The following is a 16,577-nucleotide window of genomic DNA, read 5'->3' on the forward strand; positions in this document are numbered from 1 at the left end:
TCTTCCTAACATCACATAACTTCATCTGCAGTGCCTCGAGGATGCCATCTAACCATCGCGTTCGCTGCCTACCCCTTCTCTGGCGACCCTCAACCTTTCCCAACATCAAATCTTTCTCCAGCGACTCCTCTCTTCTCATCAGATGACCAAAGTAGCTGAGCTTTAACTTTAGAATTTGACCCTCCAATGAGCAGTCAGGGTTTTTTGGTCGACAATATCGACTGATTTGATCTTCTGGCAATCCAAGGAACTTTCAAGAGTCTTCGCCAGCACCACAATTCAAACGTGTCATTTCTTCGGCGGTCAGCCTTTTTCACAGTCCAACTCTCGCATCCATACATCACAACTGGAAAGACCATAGCCCGAGTTATACGGATCTTGGTTGGCAGACTAATGTCTCTGCTCTTTACTAGGCGGTCAAGGCTAACCATTGCTCTCTTTCCCAGAAGCAGGCGTCTCCTAATTTCAGGGCTGCAGTCTCCTTCAGAGGTAATCTTGGAGCCCAAGAAGAGATAACCTGTCACAGCTTCCACTTCTTGTCCATTGTCCATTGAAAAAATTTATAACTATTAATTATAATGAGTATTATTTATTATTATTATTTATAACTATTAATAACTATAATTTATATTGACCGCAACTGTTTGGAAATGAGTAAAAATGCGTAGCGATAAGTGGTAATTAATACAATAACAGGCATAACTCATCCTACCTGCTAATGACTACGAAACGACCAATATCTCTAACGACGACTTTAAATGACGGCAACTGATTGCAAATGAGTAAAGACGCTTAGCGATGAAAGATAATGACTAAAGTAGCATGACTCATCATGTCTACGAAACGACCTTTGCATTGCCAGCGTTCAGGTTCCACGGCACTCAAAGATGCCATAAGAAATTTTCTACATGTATAGCCCGGCCCCTTTTCTCTTGATATTGAACTTTGGTTTGTTTGTTTCATATTTGAAAGGTGTGCAGTTTTCTTTCTTTTTGCAGGTCCATGGTTTGTTGATACTGTTGCAGTCTTGATGATTTAATAATGCTCCAGTGTGGTCCACAGAGTCCGCGCTATCATCTACTTCGTCTGATCCTGCAGTTGAGCCATTAACCTTTATTCGCGCTGCTTATATCTCTAGTCTCACTGCTCTGCCCATCATCAAATTTTAGGCTCTAAAACGAGGTCGCTCAAAAACGGGCAATGTACGATGAAAGGCGGGATCGCGAAACCACTGCATCCTACCAACAGCCGGGACGGCGTAATGAGCATGGCCGGCTTCTTCCCCCCCCCCCCCCTGTACAGCCCATTCTCGGCGGAGGCAATAGCTTTCAAAGCGCAATGGCCGCGAGCTCCCCTCAGTCTGAAAGTACATATATTATTGCTTCATTCTTTTTTTTTTTTTCGTGGTCATAGATGTTTAAAAGTATGAGATGCAGACAAACTGCATTCCAAGTATAAAGTATTTCTTTATTTTTTCTGTAGCACTCGCATGGGCGATTCCATCCTTGTCGAAGCGTGTAACAGCCGAAACGTCACCTGGCGGCTGATTTCATTCCAGAGCCCCTGGTTAAAGTGGTGACAACTGCTGCTCGGTCTCGAAAGACCATTTTGTTTAACAAGGATTACGTTTGGTATATGAACTTAAAAGTTTATCGAAGAGCAAACAGCGCAAAAGACTGACACATGATCAGAAAAACACGAGCGCTGTCCTGTGATTCTTCTGGTCTTTGTTTTTTGCGCTGTTTGCCCTTCAGTATGTCTCACCACCTTTGACTATAGCTTTAAATTTAAACCTGGAATATGAATATTATTCCCAGAAGCTTTATTACACGATACCATGGCCCACACAACCAAAAATGGAACCCTCCAGATGAGCGCGGCAGAATTGCAAAAACACTTCTGAGAAGAAAAATGGCGTACTGGTCATCGCCCCCAGCGGTATCAGCTGAGCTGGCTGAGCATCGAGGAGAGTTTGCAGAACAGCATCCTAATCAGCACTAAGCCTTAACAAACAGTGTAGCAGTGGCGCTCATTTGCCCGAGTCGTGTTCGAAAAACTAAATTAAAGCCGTCAAGCGGCTCGACGAGAGAGAGCGCCTTCGCGACAAAGCCGGTTCTTCATAATCGCCTTCGGCGAAATCGTGCAACGCGTACGCTCACTGCTATGCGACGCCGGCCTCAGCGGCGATCCGTGCCCCTGACGACGCCGCTGCCTTTTCAGAAGGCTGTCGCTCAGGGGTGCAACAAAACTTTCGCGGATGATAGGCCCGCAATGGAAACCGCTGGCGAAATCCTGCCCTGCTTTCTATCGCTTCAGCATCTCGCAGAAAGCCATGCTTCCTCTTGGCACTCCTCGCTGGGTTTTCTTCCACCCATTTTGATTATGTGCTCGGCGCTGGTGACTCACGTTTATTGCTTTGCTGTAATTACCTTGTAGTCTTCCGGTTTTTTTTTTTTGTTTTTTTTTGCCGTCCATTCTGCGGTGACCAACTGTCAGGAAGCCGATGTATATTGCGAGCAAGAAAGAGTAGATTGCAGCCATGATGGGCACGCTGAAATTGTTGGCATGACCAGCGGACTGACACAGAAACTCGCCGGACCCTTGTACGTTGAATTCACGGGGCGGTGTTGGATAAGATCTCTGACCCGATTATTCCCAGACTTCTCACACTTGCACTGAAGGAAAGAATGACGTTGCCGTGAAGAGTCCCTGAGGGCGACTAGAAATCGAGGTCAAACGTAGAAGCGTTTTGTTGCACGGCTCATAATCTCTCATAATCTGCGTGTTATTCAAACTCATAACCTTATCGCAATGAGCACTTATATAGCTCTTATCGCACTCAATGTTGAACTAAGCGGTAAGGTTGCCGTCGATTTGGTCAGTTTTATACGTCCGGCAATCGTTCCTTTCTAGACACAAATACCTCAACTTTTTATTTAGCTTTCCCTTAGCCCTCATTTTCATCCATCCCCGTAGGGCGTAGTTCAAGTGTTCACGAACAGTGAGTGGGCATCATACCTTTCTGTTGTTTCATCATAGCATTACCTAACCTCTAGACAATCACAAGTTACAACACGTAGCAGCTCAGAGCGCTTTCTCGTTCACTGCTATCTCCCTGGCACTGGGTGACTGACGAAGGAGGAGCCCTAATTAACATATGGTGAGAAACACGAATTTAGGTCGTCGGAATAAAATTCTCTCTCTCTCTCTCTCTCTCTCTCTCTCTCTCTCTCTCCTTTATTTGTGAATGAAGCATTTTTAGTTTTTTTCAAAGAGGCTCTCGACCTTATTTTCATTTCTATCCCTCCCTCTCCTCCCCAACTCGTTGGCGATTTCTCACGCTCACCTCGTAAAAGAATGGGACCGTTAACTGGCCGTTAGCGCTTTAGCCCTATTGCTTCCCCTATTCGCTCTACAGTGTGTTTTGTCTCGCCGCTGTAAAGCCTTGACCATCTTTCTGTTTTATATTTTGTGTTCTATTGTCGCGCGCATGTACAGCATGTTTCCAGCGCAGTAGTGCCCGATGTTTCGTTTTATTGAATGCTTTTTCGTTTATCTCTAAGTCGGCGTAGTAGAAAGTGATGTTCTCACTGTCCTGCAGTCTTTCAGGGTCGGAACGATCGAGAATCGAGGCGGCACTTGAGCCTTTCGCTACCATGTTCAAAGAGGCTCCTGGAAATAGTAACGTGCCAGGATCGACACTGGCAGCCCGATTCGTTTCAACCCGAGCCTGTTGAGCGTCCACCCACAAGCGAGGACTTCTCGATGCCGCTCTCGATGAAATGGTGGCTGCAGTCATCATCATCATCATCATCATCATCGTCATCATCATCAGGCTGACTATACCCACTGCAGGGCGAAGGCCTCTCCCATATTGCTCCACTTAACCCGGTTCTGTGCTAGCTGCATCAACTTGACCCCTGCGAACTTCTTAACCTCATCCGCCCACCTAACTTTCTTCCGCCCCCTGCTACGCTTTCTTTCCCTAGGAATCCAGTTTGTTACCCTAAGCAACCATCGGTTATCCTCTCTTCGCCCTACATGTCTTGCCCATGCCCATTTCTTCTTTTTAATTTCCACTAGAATGTCAATAACTTGAGTTATTTCTCTGACCCGCTCTGCACGCTTCCTACCTCTTAATGTTACCCCTACCATTTTTCGTTCCATAGCCCTCTGGGTTGTCCTCAACTTAAGTAGAACTCTCTTGGTTAGCCTCCACGTTTCAGCCCCATAAGTGAGTACAGGCAAGATGCAACTGTTGTATACTTTCCTCTTGAGCGATACCGGTAAGCTGCTAGTCATAATCTGCGAGTGCTTGCCAAATGCGCTCCATCCCAATCTTATTCTTCTTGTTATTTCCTTTTCATGGTGCGGATCTGCGGTTACTACCTGTCCTAAGTAGACATATCCGCCTACTACTTCCAGTACTTCGCTACCTAATGTAAACTGCTGTTCTTTCCCGAGGCTGTTGAACATTACCTTAGTCCTCTGCATATTCATTTTGAAGCCTATCTTTCTACTTTTCCTGTCTAGGTGATCAATCATTATTTGCAGTTCATCCTCCGAGTTGCTTAGGAAGGCAATGTCATCAGCAAATCGCAGATTACTGAGGTATTCTCCATCTACCCTTATCCCTAACTGTTCCCATTCCAAGTCTCTGAATACTTCCTCTAAACAAGCTGTGAATAGTACTGGGTCTCCTTGTGTCTCCTTGCCTAACATCTTTCTTTATGGGAATTTTTTTACTTTCTTTATGCAGAACTATGGTTGCTGTGCAGCCACTATATCTTCCAGCACTTTCACGTGGCTGCAGTAAGAGCCTCCAAAAGCTCTTTTCCCGTTGTTCTTGCGCCTAAGAGAGACGGCACAGCACCCTTGTGTGTCGACTATCTGCAGCTGAACGCCGTAACAGTCAGAGGCTCGTACCCTTTTCTGTCAGTCGACTCTGTCATGTATACACTTGGGTCAGCAAAGTTCTTCACTGCTCTGTACTGTAGCAGGGGGTTTCTGCAAATACCGATTGCCAGAGTGACATCGAAAAGACTGCATTCCCTTGCCATCATGGATTGTTCGAGTTGGTCCGACGGCCTTTCGGTTTACGAAATTTCACCTGCAACCTTTCAGAGTTTAATGAATATAGTGCGCGGAGACGCGAAATTCAACGTGCAATGGCATGCATGGATAACGTCGTGGTGTTTTCAGAAAGCCTAGATGAGCATCTGATTCATTCAACCACTATTTTGCAACGAATGCAGGACGCAGGCATCAATATTAACCCCCGCAAAGTGCATTTGGTTTCACACAGTCAGGCCTGACGAGGAGAAACTGCGGGCCATATTGTAGCTGCCACCACCAACAAACGTCAAGAGCCTGCAGCGATTCTTAGGCATGGTGGGTTTCCACCGCCACTTAGTTCCAAGTTGTGCCGAGTTGGCAAGACCCCTTCATGAGCTTCATCGGAAAGGTGCCCGTTGGTCCTTGACAACGGCTATTGTCGATACTGCTCGTCTGAGGCTCCCGGACCTAAACCGACCCTTTACAGTGTAGACTGATGCAAATGAGTATGGCATAAGCGCTGTTTTGCTTCAGGAGCACGAAGGGAAGCCCCATGGCATTTTCAAGTCACACACTCTCATCGCCGGAGCGAAACTACACTGTAAAAGAGAAAGTGTGCTTGACGATTGTATTTGCACTAAAAAAGTTCGACATGTATTTAGATCGGGCTGAGTTTACGATTCAGACTGATCATCAGGCACTATCTTGGTTGTCAAAGCTGCAAGCCCCAGCCAGCCGTCTAGCCCGCTGTGCGCTCGCTCTTCAGCAGTGTAATTACAGGGTAGAAAACAAGAAAGGCACCTTCAACAAGGCAGCCGACGCCCTCTCCCGAGCTCCGTTACCTACAGATGGCGAGCAAGCACCAGAAGTCCTGGTTATGTCAGAAGCCGCTGATGCCATTGGCATACTGGTTTGCTGTCAACAACTGCTCGAAGCTCAGCTAAGCGATCCTCAGTGCATCCAGGTACGAAAAGGCCTGGACAGCGCCAACCCTGCCGTAAGCACAGCGCCTACCGACAGCAAAGACTACTACTTGGAAGCAGAGTATAGACTTCTCCTGCGGTGGTGGTGGTGGTGAAAACGTTTAATAAAATATGGGGTTACATGAAGGTTGCTGTGGGGTCAGGCTTAGTGCCCTTCCCCTCACAAACACTAGGTGGAGTCCCTAGTACGGGACCCCAGTGGCTTCCGCTGCCGCCATTGCTCTTTTGACCAAGCCCTTTTCGGCTTTCAGGTCGGAGCAGGCGAGTAGGGTCGCCTCCCAGTCCTCCCGGGTGGTGTTTTGGTTAGGTGCAAAGGCAGGGTTGGAGGGGCACGCCCACACCATGTGGAAAAGGTCCGAGGACATTTCCCCGCAGTGTGGGCACTCCCCGGAGAAGGCACTGTCAAAGTGTTTAAGTGACGCCGGGCACATCATAGTATTCGTAAGGAGGCGAAGAAACACGCGTTCCTCCGCTCTTAACCCTTTACACGGGTGGGGGTAAATATTGTGCCTGTTTTGGTACAGCTGCGTAATTTCTCTGAAAGTGTAGGCTGGTGTATATTCTTCTGAGGAGGAAGGAGACGAGGTTGCCCGGTTAGAAAGCGCGCGGGCGGCGGCATCTGCTGCCTCGTTTCCTTCTAGCCCAGAATGGGCCGGAGCCCAGACTATGAAGCGGCGGGATGGACTTTCCACGTACGAGCTGTTTTGCAGTAGTCGGTAGGTCAGGTCCGAGCTGTTTTTTAGTAGCCGGTAGGCCAGGTACGGGACCCAGCCCTGTTGAAAGTTCCTACACGCCCCTCGCGAGTCCGTTATGATTGTTTTGGAATCAAAATGTGTTGCTGCTAACGCGATGGCGACCTCCTCTGCCTGTGTTACGCTTCGGGCTTTGAATGTGAGCCCGTTTACCGTTTTGGACTCGTGGATCACTGCCGCCGTGTACCACCCGCCTTGGTGCGGGCCGGACGCGTCCACATAGTACACTCCGGGTTTCCTTTCGTAGTGATGAGCTAAGGCCTCTGCCCTGGCCATGCGCCTACCCTCGTGGTCGTCCTTGGACATATTAGTGGGGAGTGGTTTTACGTGCAGGGCGTATCGCCACTCCTGGGGAAGCCTTACTCTTTCCTCGGTTACAGTCGTGTGTTGTATGTGTAGACGGGTTAATAGGCGACGCCCCGACGGTGTCTGCGATAGTCGCGTGTATTGACTCGTTAGGTGGGCTTCTCTCAGCTCCTCGAACGAGTTCGTCATACCCAGACCTTGGAGTCTCAGGTTCGACGTGGTTATAGGGAGGTCGAGGGCCTTCTTCGCTATTTTGCGCGTGATCACCTCGAGGATGTTCTCGTCGTGTTTCTTGAGGTGGAGATAGGGGGTCGAGTACAGGATTCTGCTTGTTACAAAGGCATTGGCCAGCGTAGAGCATCTTTGCTTTTCAGTCCCCCTTTTTTGTTTGAGACTCTCCCACCTTTTTTAGCTTGTCGAGTGTGGTCGTCGCTAGCTTACGCTGGTGAATGAAAAGGCCCAGTACTCTAATTTCCTCTCTCTCTGGTATCGGTTCTGATCCATGTCGCAATTCTATCTTGTCTGTGCATTTTTTGGAGGGACGAATATGGACGAATTCGGATTTTTTTGGTGAGCACTGAAGGCCGCATTTTTTCGCGTACTTATTTACAGCGGTGGCTGCTTCTTGCAAGCTGGCCTCCATTTCTCCGAGAGAGCCCTGCGTGGCCCATATGGAGATGTCGTCCGCGTACAGCGCGTACTGCACGCCCGAGACTTTCTCCAGGTGGACCGGGAGATTTTTCATTGCCATGTTGAAAAGAAGCGGGGATAGCACCGCTCCCTGTGGTGTACCTCTCGTGCCTAATAGAAAGGGACCGTGGTCTGCGTTCTGGATCCTCACGTAGGCCTGTCTGTCTGAGAGGAAGCGTTTTATATACTCGAACGCGTTCTTTCCACACCCCGTCTCCGAAAGGTGTGTCAGGATGGCCTCGTGCGTCACATTATCGAAGGCTCCCTTCAGATCTAGGGCCAGCACTATCTTATCCCCGTTCGGATGTTCTATTGGATTCAATATTTCTCTGCTAAGCTGTAGCAGGACGTCCTGAGCCGATTTATTTGGCCTGAAGCCATACATCGAGTCGGCGAAGACTCGCTTATTTTCAAGATACTCGGAAAGTCTGTCTCTGACCATTGTTTCCATCAATTTGCCTACGCACGACGTGAGAGAAATGGGCCTGAGGCTGTCCGTATCTATGGCTTTGCCTGCCTTTGGGATGAAAGTTATGAGTGCCGTCTTCCATTCGGTGGGAAGAGGAACTTCGCCCGTCCAGATCGAATTGCAGTGTTCTAGCAGGGATTGGTACGCGTGGTCTGGTAGGTTTGCTAGGAGTTTTACCCTGATCCCATCCCTTCCTGGCGCGGTCCCGCGTTTCATTCTCGCTAGGGCTGCCTTGAGCTCGTATAGTTTGAAAGGTTCATCTAGCTCAACATTTTCGTCTCCAGTGTACCTGTAAGCTTCTCCCCTTGGATCTTGGGTCGTGCTCAAGTACTGGTCTCGGAGCTTCAGCGCTAACTGGGCCGTATTTCCTTGAAACGCGTGTATTGCTCTCTGCAGGTGTTTCTGCGACTCGGTGCGCGTCTGGTTTGGATCTATGAGAGCTCGGAAGAGACGCCATGTGTTTTTGCCAGACATCTGCCTAGCTGCCGCGTTGCACCTCTCTAACCAGTTAGCGTCCGCGAGTTGCGCCGCGTATTCTGCCGCCTCTTTTGTTATCGCCGCGATCCGAGTTTTTCATCATCATCATCATCAGCCTGATTATACCCACTGCAGGGCGAAGGCCTCTCCCATATTTCTCCACTTAACCCGGTTCTGTGCTAGCTGCATCCACTTGACCCCTGCGAACTTCTTAATCTCATCCGCCCACCTAACTTTCTGCCTCCCCCTGCTACGCTTTCCTTCCCTTGGAATCCAGTTTGTTACCCTCAGCGACCATCGGTTATCCTCTCTTCGCACTACATGTCCTGCCCATGTCCATTTCTTCTTCTTAATTTCCACTAGAATGTCATTAACTTGAGTTATTTCTCCGAGTTTTTAGCTTGCGGTTATGTTCCTGCCTGCGCCATCTTTTAACCATGCTGCGTCTGGCTTCCCAGAGGTGGAGGAGGTGGGTGTCCACATCCGCCACCGCCTCAGAGAGCTTTACCCGCGTTTCCGTCGAACGGAGACTGGTCAGCAGCTGTTTCGTCCAGGCTTGGTATCCCTGCTCCTGGATAGAACTAACATTATATTCTTTTCTAAATTTTGCCCAGTCCGGCATCCTAGTCTGGCCCGTCGGTCTGGTAAGGGGTTTAGTGCGTATATTTATGTTGATCAGACAGTGGTCACTACCGAATGTTACCTCCGTATTCGTCCACTCCACTCGCCTCGCGTTTTTTGAAAAAGTTAAGTCCGGACAAGTGTCCCTCTGCGCCGAGTTCCCAATTCGCGTGGGGTACGCCGGGTCGGTGTGTAGGGTTAGGCCTAATGTGGACGCTGCCTCCGCTAGCTTCCGTCCTCGTATGTCCTCTCGGTTGTAGCCCCATGAGAGGCTCTGCGCATTGAAATCTCCTAACACTAGTAACGGATCTCGTCCCGCTTCCCTGACAGCCCTACTCGGGAGTGTGGAGAAGGTTACATTTTTTGCTTTAGGTGGGCAGTACACGTTCAGGATGTGGAGCGGCGGATCATCCTTTTTTATGGGCAGGAGAGTCACCATCACGTATGAAAAGCTGGCTTGTAATTCCAGATCTATCAAATTTGCTGTGAAATTTTTGTGCACGAAGATGCATGTTAGGGGGTCGAGTTGGAACGTTTAGTAGCTTGTGAGGCTCGCGTTCCGGCCTGGCTCCTGTACGGCCACCACTGCCGGAGTATGCTCGTACGTGGAAAGGTGCATCCTAAGGTCCGCTCTCTTAGTCTTTGATTTAAAGCCTCGACTATTCCACTGTGTTAAAATTATAGGGCTCTCCTTAGTTCGTCCCGCCATGTAGTGCCTGAAGATTGTTATTCTGGAGGGGGAGCTGCTGCAGCTTCTCACCCTCACTGATCACCCTACGCATCTTGTGAGTTACGGGATTCGTGGGTCTCCTTGTGTTAGCATACTTGCGAATCGTCATCGCTTTCGCTATCTTTCGTGATACTATGGAGGGAATGGATTCTTGTATCTTCCTCATCATAGCTTCTAGTTTGTTTTCCATGCTAGGCTCTGCGTCGCTTTCCATCGCCTCCTCTTGCTGAGGCGGCTGAGATTTAGGTAGTGCAGTTTCTAGTTTGCTGGTTAGTAGCTCAATTAGAGCTTTTAGGGCTGCTATCTGTTTTCTTAATTCAATTTCTACCAAATTCGGTGTAGGTGGAGAGGTAGTGTTAGGAGGAGGAGGGGCGACCCCACTCACCGGCTGCTTCCCGTTCTTGACCATGCTGGCCCAGTTCCTCTCTTGATTGTTTTGTTTAGAATTTGGCTCCATGTTAATCGAAGGGGGCGGGAGATTCTCGCTCCTTCTTGTCTTTTTCTTGTTTTTCTTCTTTTTCTTGTTCTTGTTACTGGTTTGTTGCTGCTCGTTCCTTCGGAATTTCGCAGTGCAGTCTTTAGAGTTCGTGGCGTGTTCGCCGCCACATACCGCACTTTTTGGATTGCACTCGTGAGGGGCCCGCACCCCCTCCACAAAGGGAGCTTGCGTTCCGCAGAGTCCGCAGTTTTCTTGCCTCGGTGTCGGACAGGCGTCTGCCCTATGTCCCACCGTGCCACACAGGTTACACGCTGGTATGGTGCGACGGTAAGTGGCTACCGGTATAACTTCCGCGTTATACAGCACAGCTCTGGGCTTGTACTTCCCTTCGAAGTTGACCCTTGCTTTGTTCGAAGTGCCGAACTTTCGGATCTCCAGGATTTTGCTCTCTCCGCGAAAGCTTCTCACCTTCCCTCGCAGGGATTCGGTGGTCTCCAGATTGGCCACAGTGATGACTCCGTGTATTACGTTGTCCTCACTTTACTTTACGTGTCCACGCAGATAGAGGTCTTGCCCTTGCGTTCGGATTGCAAAGTCGCCGACCAGTCTATCTGCCGCATGGATGCTTGACGTGCCCACAATGATCAGGTTTTGGTCCGGGGACACTGTGAAGAAAAAATTTTCTGCTTCGGCCTCCCCGACTCGCTGTCGTAGAGCTAGGCCCAACTCGCCGTGTTGCAAGTTCTTCAAGTCTGTGGCCGTTAGTGGTTTGATGATAAGCACCACGTCGTCTGGTCTGAATCTGCACAGAAACTTGGGCTTCCATGCAGCTCTGACTTGCGTTGGGCCTCCGGTTGCGCGCTCACCGGGTTCTGAGTCGGGTTGCGCGTGGCGGCCTCCGTGTGCTGACGTGGCCTTCCTTTGCGCGCTGGCTTGGAGTTTCTGGGCTGGCTTTTCAAAAGCCCGGATCACATTTGCACTGCAGGCTTGCTCTCGGCTGGTCTGTGGCAAGGTTGTCCATGTCATGCCTTCGTAGCCGCGTCGCTGGTTGGCGTTCGCCAGGAGCGGCCTTCCCGCCGTGGGACGCCGGTGTTCAGCCGACAGGCTGAGCCACGGCTCCACAACGGATAGGAGCAAAAGTGCTCCAAAAAGTCGAAAACTCCGTCCACCGCGTTGAGAGTGGTCTCCTTGCGTTCCGGATGACTTGATGGCTCTTCAAGGTCCAATAGTTTTGGGATTCGACGCTTTGTTCCACCGGTATACGGTCGAAAATCGCCGGAGCCGATGTTCCATGCGTCCGCTCGCTACGCGCGCTGAGAGATCTGGTTGAACTCGCCTTCACCACCGTGCTTCTATCAGCCGCCGGCCAAAGAGCGCAACATTCCTAAAAAAAATTAAATAGCCAGCGGGAACAATTTAGCAGCAGTCCGCGTGTTGTTGTTGTTGTGGCTGTAGGAAGAAGGAAAAGAAAATGCACGGGCCTGCTACTGGCTCTGCAGCTGAGCCACCTCCGCTGCCTCGTGCAGACAGAAGGGAAAATAGAGAAGACGGAAAAGAAAGAGGGAGAGAAAGAGGCGCGGCGCAACAACGGCCGTCGTCCACCACCGAAACGGTGGCGGGTGCAATGACGGCCTACAACAGATAAAAATTCTGTGGCAGGCTAGCCCCCGCCGCAAGCGGCGGTGACCCACCTGTCCCAGCCCCATCAGGGGATTGTGGCAGCAAAACACACGGCGATATGTGCCGCGCGCGCGCCGCCCGCAGCGCTGGAAAGGAGAAAACGGCACGGCCAGCAAAAAAAGAAAAAAGAAAAAGAAAAAAAGCGCGCTCGCACTTGACGGCGCTCGGCCAATGAGAGGGTGGAATGACGAAGTAGAGCGCCGGAGAGGAGGCGGGCGGCAAACTTCACATGTTGGCGCTACTTTTAGTTTATTGAGGGGTTTTTGCCGACGCGCCGCAGAGCAACGCAGATCTTAGTTCTATTAACGTTGCCACAGAGGGCCCATGGAGGGCTTCTCGTCGTCTGCTGCGTCATCGTCATCGCCCTTCGGCGCAATTCGGAAGGTTTGTTGTCACGCTATACATTACTGGCGTTGACCTCACCCTCGATTTTGTGTTACGTCCTGTGCGCGACGGGTGCAGGACAGCTCTGGGCAGACTGACCACTCTCTTGAGTTCGGGAAGGCAGTTATCGAAGCGCTGTTTTGAATTGTTCTTTTGATGGGACATGAGCGGGAGGTTGCTACAGTGTGCAGTCCCTGGCTGCGAAGGTATTGCAGTGACGGCAGGAAAGACATAAAGTGCCTCAAGACGGCGACCTCCGAAAACAGTGGCTACAGCTCATCGGATAGCCAGCATCGGTGAAGAAAGCGTTTATCTACGTTTGTGGACGGCATTTCTCTCCCGATGGGTATAATGTTTACCCTGATGTCGTTCGCGATTTGGGAATCCCAACAAGACTGCGTCTGCGTGAAGGAGCGCTACCAACGCTGTTTCTTCCAACACTGCCGGTAATTGTAAAATAAAAAGATTGTGATAATATTAGCTTTAGGCGCGTTATCACAGTACAGTGTGGATTTGTTTTTAACTCAGGCGATCTTGCTCGACGTTGTAGCGCGCATAAGCGCGATTTGTCATGATCACTGTGAATTGCACTGCTCATAATAAACCAGTGGCAAGCTTACGATGAGCTTTTGATATTTTTTACTGCACCAATGCACCCATATAAGCCGTATAGTAGTATCATCGTCGGGGTTCAGCACCGGATTCTTTAACGGCGTGTACTTATGGGGGTCGAGTCCAATCTCGGCACTCATTCGCCGAAGTGGGTTTTCGAGCTCGGGGTCCGTAATATGCGTGCCGCATCAAGGGTACGAGATGTTAGCGAAAGACTAGAAATTCAGAATCGAGATCGCAGAGAGCAGTCTTCCAGGCGTCGCAGAGGGGAACTCTCTTGCACCTTGCTCGAACCTTGAAACCTTCGTGTTTAGGCTCCTCGTGCGTTTGACTATACGATGCTCCTTCGTGAAAGATAACGATCGATTCTAAAGAGAAAAAAAGGAAGGGTATGAGGAGAAGGGGGCTGCGTAGTTGTGCGCAGTGTAGTTTGTCAGCCGCGGTTCGGCGTCACCTGACTGCGAGAAAACGTCGAACGCGCGCGCCGACAGGAAGTAAACAAACTCTGTTCGGTGCCCGATTATGATCGCAGCATGACTCCCACCCTGTAGGCTTTCTTTTCTTCTTCTTCTCCTTCTTTTTTTTTTACGCCGTGTGGTGTTTGTACAGAGCGAAATGTCACGCGGATGGAGCCGCGCGCACACTTCTGGCATTCAAGGATGCTTCATATAATATAGTAAAAACATATTTGGTGGGATGGTAGCACTAGCCATTCTGTAATTCCCTTCCATGGAAAACGTGAGGCAGGAGGCTATAGACGCACTGCACAGGCCACCCAAGGGTCCTCATTGAAAGTCATTGCTGTTTTGTTAGAATAGGCAGATGAGATGAGATAAAGAACAGCGCACCAGGAATACATACAGAAAGAAATGACAAGGGCTGAAACACTGCAATGACACAAAGTTGAGGGCAAACATGGAGGGCAGGCTGGAAAAACACCTCGTCTCTTTTTAGTGCTCATCTTAGTGCAGTCCCAAGACAAAGGTAGTTTTTAAAGAACTCAAAGTTATCAGCGCAAGTTTTCGACCCTTCTAAATTGTCTCGAATGTCCCGAAGCCACTGTATTGAAACTGAAAGAATGCCAAGGTTCACTTGGTCACTTGGACTAATGATGATCGCTAGAATACAACAGCAGGGAGAACAGGGGTGATTCACAATATGATGATGTATAGCCCATGTCATACATTCATTTTGCTGCTTGAAGATCACTGCATCATATTCTTAATTCGATATAAAGGCGCTGGATATAGAAGCTAAAACAAAAGCAATCTCTGCTGCACTGATGTGAATATAATGCATAATGGTTCCATATAGTAGCCTCTACTCAGCAGAGGTGGGCATTTGACCTCAAAAACCTCGACCTCACCTCAAACTCAAAAAATAATTGGCGACCTCACTCAACCTCATAAATTGAGGTTGAGGTCCCCCAGGCGACCTCACCTCACTTTTCAGGTGACCATTGACGATCTCACTCAACCTCACCTCAAACTCAAAATGTGAGGTTAAGGTCGGGCGCTCGACCTCAAAAAAAGAAGAAGAAAGAATCATTAAATTGAACCGTAAACTTAAACCAAATATACATTTATCGGTAATCCTGGGATATATAGGCAAGCCAGAATTTTGTCGTATGAAGGCTGTATTTTACTCTTAATTCAAAGAGTAAAACTGCGCGAGAAAGACGGGACGTAAGAAACACAGGCACGAACAAGGCGCAGTTACTTCCAACTAGTTTTATTCACGAAACAGCTGGCTTATATAGCCCCTCAACAACAACAACAAAAAAAACACTATCGAGAAAAACGCTCGACGGGGACAACAGCACATTATAGCAGAATCAACGCGACTGTGGAACCCGAACATGCCCTTCCAGATGCTCTATCTCCTGTCTTGATAGTGATACTGACGGTGAACTGATGCAGTCGTCACCATTTTTGGCGATTAGGAAGGCCTCGATGACCTCCCTTTCAGTTTTGTCCCTTGCCCTACCGAGGAAGGTGGTTCTATCCAGACAGGGGTCACAACCGCAGCTCTTGCAATGCAGAGGTAAATTGCTACCTGTGCCGGTGTGCATAGACCTGTTGTGTTCAAGGGCCCGCTCATTGAAGCACCGGCCTATTTGGCCGATGTATACCCGGCCGCAAGATAGAGGTATCTGGTAGATAACCCCGGAGGCACACCTGGTGAACTTGGTCTGATGGTTTATCCTGCACGTGGTGTGCTCCGTTTCTCTTCGTTCCTTTTCTCTCGAAAGCAATGGGCAAACTTTTTTTCAGCTTTACAGGTGCCGAAAATACAACACGTATCCCATATCTGCCTGCAACCTTTTTGATATTATGAGATAGGCAGTCATAATAAGGCATCACAACTGTCGGAATCTTGTCTTTGCATCGTTCTTTCCTTTCAGTGTTTTTTAACTTCTGAAGAAGGCCTTCACATGAACTAAGAATTGCTGAGGGTGCTCAGGGTAGCCCGATGATGCGAGCCGCTGGACTTGATTCCGGAAACTTGGTGAAACGAAGTGAGCACATGACTTCTGAAGAGACAACTGTTGATGATGATGCTGCGTTTCACTAGCTTAGAATATGAGCACTCGTAAAAGGCAAAAGGCGTTTGTTAGCGAGAGGGCAATACGACCAACAAACATGAGCTTCGGAGAAATACAATTTAAGGTCAAGAAATTGGATCGTGTTGTCATTTCTCAACTCATGAGTGAAGTGTAAGCTTTGCCCCTCGGAGGAGAAGGAATCAAGAATTTTAGCGACTACACAGTTGAGGTCAAGGTTAGAAAAGGAATCTAGGATCTCAAGATAGTCGTCAACATAACGAAATACGTGTAACACCGGATGCTTTAAAAGCTCTTGCTCCAGGCGCCTGTCAAAAGATGGCATAAAAATATCGCACAAAATATCGCCTGTGTGTTTCTTACGTCCCGTCTTTTTCGCGCAGTTCTACTCGATCAATTAATATGAACCAACTAGCCCTTCATAGTGTATTACTTTTACGCTTATTTTGTACAACAATTAAAGCAGAAAAACTCCGGAGGCTCCATGTCCAATTCTGCACTAAAGTATCAATCCTGTCCCCCTCCTCGCCTACCCTTTTGGTCCGTTTTATTCTAAGGCCTACATGGGCACCACATTACTACGCATAGGCCCATAATGCAATACAAAGAGTTTATCTCATCCGACCTACATAAATAAAATCGTATTAGAAATAAAACAAGCCAGTTCTTACTATATACTGAAAAGACAAATGCTGTTGACCCTAGTGACGATGACAACAATGACGATATGCTCTTTTTCTTAATTCGCAAAAAAAAAAAACAAATTGATGATTGCCAAGCTTTTTTTTTTTAATACACTGCACATTGTCTTGCGAC

Source organism: Amblyomma maculatum, chromosome 9 (assembly GCF_055883805.1).
Source record: "Amblyomma maculatum isolate TAMU_Amacu chromosome 9, ASM5588380v1, whole genome shotgun sequence".
Classification (NCBI taxonomy): Eukaryota; Metazoa; Arthropoda; class Arachnida; order Ixodida; family Ixodidae; genus Amblyomma; species Amblyomma maculatum.